Source organism: Capsicum annuum, chromosome 11 (genome assembly GCF_002878395.1).
Source record: "Capsicum annuum cultivar UCD-10X-F1 chromosome 11, UCD10Xv1.1, whole genome shotgun sequence".
Lineage (NCBI taxonomy): Eukaryota > Viridiplantae > Streptophyta > Magnoliopsida > Solanales > Solanaceae > Capsicum > Capsicum annuum.
The window spans coordinates 26,080,800-26,086,405 of record NC_061121.1 but is presented as its reverse complement, the minus strand read 5'-3'; the positions used below and the strand labels follow the sequence as shown (position 1 = coordinate 26,086,405).

At 32.2% G+C, this 5,606-nt stretch overlaps 1 pseudogene; it reads right to left on the bottom strand.

The window, feature by feature from the left end:
• Positions 1-401: 401 nt before the first annotated feature.
• LOC107848502 lies at positions 402-1,200 on the bottom strand (annotated as a pseudogene).
• Positions 1,201-5,606: the final 4,406 nt, after the last annotated feature.

Sequence of the window (5,606 nt, the reverse complement as noted above, 5' to 3'; positions counted from 1 at the left end):
ACAAAATTTTAATAGTTAATCGTAAATAAATTCGCAAATAACGTACCTGCAGGTTTATTTCCGCAACTAAATTACCTAGGGATTTTATAAATCCGCAGATAATAATTAACTACGAAGGTATTTCCTTTAGATTCTAATTGGTAAGAAAATTTGTAGGTAATCAAATTACTTGGGGATTTTACCACATTATTCCTATGAAAATCGCTAGGTAATAAACATTTTTCTTGTAGTGCCTCAAACCTAGAATACCGGGATCAAAATCCCTTATCTTTCACTTTGATAACACTCAACTAGAAAATTTTATTGTGTACACAAACTTTTATATCTTGTAATTTCGTATTTGAAACACACCGTCCGATTAATTTGAATTCATACCAAGTAGGAATAGTAAAGATAGGATATGGAAAACAAAGGCTAATTTACAATGCTTTCTTGCTGATAAAAATCATTTGAATGAACAACAACAACTGGATTAGCCAAATTATCTAGAAAGTCAATCGTACAATCAATGTCCTTCAACCACCAAAAGTGACGTATTGGCTGTGGAAACCAACAAATTCCTTAAATCCAAATTCCTTCTTAGTGCAGTCAACTCCAATCACATATATTTCAGAGTTCAAATAATTTGTCATTACAGCATTCAAGCTAGATTTCGCAGTCATCGGAGGATCAAACAAGAATTTTCCTCTCTTTCATGCCTTCCCTACTTTACATTAATATTCTTTCCTCGTCTTGAATCTCTCCCAATCCTCAAGATCATGTATTTCTGGTCTGATTCCATCACAATCGCCTCAAAAATGGTGGGATGATCATGATTCATCGGCTTCCACATATCATGTAAATTTGACATATTTTCATAATCCATAGCGTGAATCTTGACCGTCTTGTTTTCATGTTTTTGAAATTTTGCTCCTTTCAAGAATAGAAAGTAAGAATTAAGGACAAGTTTCTTGTTTTTCTTGCGAAATGTCTGCTCAAATGACATAAATGTGGAGCTAGACTCTGATCACAAATGTGGGATATCAAAACTTGTGAATCGCACCATAACACTTCTTAATTTGCAGAAGACTTGCTGATTAGCGTGGGAGAGATGTATGCATTTCTTTTCTCTTCACCGGGTGATCTTTTGATTATGGATACCTTCTCTCCAATTCTTTGAATCTTTGACACCCTATTTATAATTGTTAAGGGAGATAATTTATGAGTAGATGAACTCTCTTAGCTTGTTTGGTATTGATTGGTTCATGTGAGTCATCAAATTTATCACAAACTCTATGAGATAAGGTCGCAATTAACTGGCCAAGGCATGTCACTGGGACATTTGGCGGCCTTTGATTGGTGTATAATATTACTAGGAGTGTTGCATCATATGAATACGTGACATCATCTTATTAGCCCTTGATTTGACTTGGTGCACCACATCATTTGATGCGTGGCATAGGCCCTAGGCTGCGGACTCATTACTTGAAGGCCAACTCAATGGACTAGTTTATGTGAAATTGTACTTTGCTTTAAATCCATATCTTGGACTTAAATAATTTGACCGCGATTTGGGTTTGATATTTCATAAATTTATGAATCTATCTAAACTAACCCCTACATACTTCCTTCAAGAAACAATCATCCAATCTTATGAATTTTCTATATGACATGAATGTCATCTTGAGTGCTTCAAAGCAGATGTAGAATGACTCAAATATTGGAATACTAAGTTTATTAGCTTCACCAAGTTTCACCACACAAGTACTCCCACGATTAGAATTTAACACCTCATTTTTGTAATCAAGAATTCTGTCAAACTCTATAATATGATCACCTATAATTTCATTCAAAATTCTAACTCTTGCTCTCATGGTTGTTGTCTTACCTATATGCACTTTATTGTTGTCTTACCTATATGCACTTTATATTTCTTCCTGATTAAATCTTGCAACTTGAATACTTTGATGTTTGGTTGTTCAATTACATCATCTTTCATAACCTTGGCCACGAATTTAGTGTCGCACGGATAATTTTTAGTGGCCTTCTCACATACATATACTGAATGGTAAATCCCAATAACAAAGTTATTACTTTCACTGTCAATACTTGCATATAGTAACCACTTATAATTTTCCTTACAACATTTAACCCAAACTCTAGTTGATTCATTGACATACTTCTCAACTTGAACCCTTTTCTGAATAGCATATTTTGTGTCTGCCTTTCTAAACTTTTTAATACTAGAAAAAGTCATACCCAACTGCTACACAACCTTTTCACAATTAGGATCATACTTCACAATTTCTGTAGCATGCTTTTTCCTTCTAGGTCTAAGTAGCTTATACCCCATATTATCTACTTCTTCAAGACAACTATCATTTGTATTAGTCTCATAGCTACTATCACCAAAACTGTCATAATATTGTTCATCACCCCCAGTCTTTCTTCTAAAGAATTTTTAACAGTGGTAGTCTCATCAAATATCAAGTCGGGTCCAACTATACCACATGGTACTTTTTCATTGTCCACAGAAATTCTCTTCCTTCTTTTCTCCTCAAATGAGACCTTTGCTCAGTCTCTTTTACCTCATTATGTACATCACTCATTTTAGCACTTTAACTCATTCATACCACTTTCATTATAGGAAGTGCATTACACACGCGGCACGTTGGAGCCATGTCAGAGCCACATAAATAAATTATTTTTAAAAAAAATAATTCCTTCCCCCAAATCAACTTAATTTCATAATAAGATTTGTGTTTCCAAATTTTCAAGCTTATATACAATTCTAGGAAAAGATTTTTATATCCCAAGCTTATTGTAAATCATGATTTTTATATTCTTAATCCTGTTCTTCTTTCCGCCATTTTTTGGTTGCTTTTATCTTCTAAAAACTTATGATACCTTAAGTCCTCCACCACACTCACTTTTTAATTTTGATTGTATATTGCCTTATCTTTTTGAGAAATATGATAACACTGTCAGTGATATCTAATGTGAAGTTTTTATTGTTGTCTTGAATTTTTCACTAGCTCCGACGTAAAGGATATATAGCTTTATATGCTAAAAATACATTGCTAAATCTGCAAAACTCGAACAAATCAATAAAATCGATAGAACCGACAAAATCAAAACTGATAGAATTTATACTATAATTCTTTTATTTGGTTTGAATATTAAAAAAACGTCTTTATTGGTTTGATTTGATTTTGATCCAAAATTGAATTAAATCGGATCATGAACATATATCTATATTTATATCTATTATCTATACTACCTTGAAAGCACCAACTCAAAAACTTAAAGTGAAATTTCTAAACTACCCTTCTTATTAACTTAAATATCTATTTTTTAAAGAAAAACTAAATCCTACCTATTAACAAACAATGTAATGATTCAACAACCCAAAAGAAGCAACGCTCAACACCTCCTTTAAAGCAAACGCATACTTCCGATCTTAAATCTTTCAACAGCAAAAAAAAAAAAAAAAAAAATACTCCAACAAACACGGGCTCTTACTGGTGATGTTTTCTTCTTTGCAGCCGCAAGTTTTATTAACATGATGATTTACGGAGTTGTAATCACAAAAAAATTTACAATCCTATGAACACGGTTTTATTTGTCACAAAATTAAATAAATCGCCAGAAGTTCTACGGTGTTGATTGAAGGTGAATGTGTTAAATTGACTGGATCTCTTTATGTCGCTGCTATTTCATAACTATCACTGTAACTCTATTATCATGTTTTTCTAATCAATTTATCCTTTCTTAAGTTTAGAACATTATGTTATTGTAAATTTTATATTTGTCTTTTTTATCTTGTAAACTTGGTAGGAACCATACCACAATATTTTTAAGCATATGAATTCACTTGTTATATGCATAACTTCAATAATTTGAATCTTTATGTCTGAAGAATTTGAGTTTAAATTAAAGCAAGAAAGAAGAAGAAATCAAAGATGACTATATATAACATATCAAATAAAAAAAAGTGTTACAAATTATTTTGACAAAATTTCTAGCAGGTCAATTTGCATTGTATATCAACTTAATACTTAATGGAGTGAACTTATAAGTGGACAGATCATAGCCTATCCAAACTAAGACGAATTAAGAGGGTACCACTTTCATAGGCTCTTTTACCTCTAATCATCTCTATCCTAGCAGAATATGGCAAGTTATATCAGACTCTATTTTTGTTGGTAATATGTTGCCTGAACAAGAAGTATTAAATAGCTACCCATCAAGGTGAAATTTGAGTCCATGGTTAAGGGAAGGTGGCATTTCTTTTTACTTTTTTTTCTTGATTTATTAACCAAAAGAAGTATGGTACTTTTTTCCTTCATCCCTCTCTTTTATGGAAGAAATAATCGACAGAAAAATGATGGTTGAGATTAATTTTTTGTTTATTTTATCTGAATTGTATGATGAGTGATTTATTAGCTTTAATATAAATAAGTTTCATTGTTTGTTGTTTAATTTTCTAAAAATTATGATATGACAATTTTAAGTACTGTTACAGTTTGATTTCTTATATTAAGGGACTAAATTTGCATATTCACACAAAGACAAGAATCCTATATTTTACACATCAAGTGTTGCTCTGATAGCTTTCACCAAGAAGAAGAAATTAGTGAAAGGTATTACGAGAGAATCTTGTTTGAATCACGTCTGAAGACCAACTTTATTTGAAGACTTACTAACCCGTTAAGAGAAAACATTGTGGTACTTTCAAAGAAGCGACCACAGAAAGAGGGCTAATAGAATCAGATAATAACATTTTAAAATGTGTCTTTGAATCTACTTTCTTCAAGATGCCTTCAGCTCTTCAAAGTGTATTTGCAACAATTTTAGTTCATTGCAGCCCACAAAAATTAGAAATCTGTGGGACACATACTGCACATATATGTCTGAAGATTTTTAGAGGATACATTCCAATTCAGATGAATCTCAACCTGCAAAGTACTGTGACAAATATTAATTATTATTTGGAGAGTATGGATAAAAGTATTGAAAAATATGATATGTCGCAAATAATCACAAATTATATCAAACTGCTCTGAATGTAGAGAAGTAATAGAAGAAATGTCTGTGAAGATTTCAGTCGAAGATCATGTTGAGGCACAACCAAAGTTGAAGCAAGAACAAGCACAAGCTTTCAAGATCATGTTGTAATGTGTCGATTCGCAAACACCAGGATTATTCTTTGTAGATGGACCTGGGGAACTAGAAAAATATTTTTATATTATGGATTACAAGCAATATCAGATCAAGTGGTATGATAGCATTGACATCTTCGATCAGTGGTGTGACAACAACAATATTACCTGAAGATCGTACAGCTCAATCAAAATTTGAAATACCACTTTAAACAAATGACTCAACAATGACATTCAAAACAAGTTGGTGGTGCTAAACTGATTAGGCAAGCAAAATTAATAATATGGGATGAAGCACTCATGGACTAGCAACACATAATTGAAACAGTTGACGGGAGCTTTTGTAATATAATGGATAACGACGTACTTTTGGTGAAAAAGTTATGATCTTTGGAGACGATTTTCGTCAAGTACTACCAGTTGTTTCTAAATCTACAAGAGCAGAGCAGAAACAGTGGATGGGAG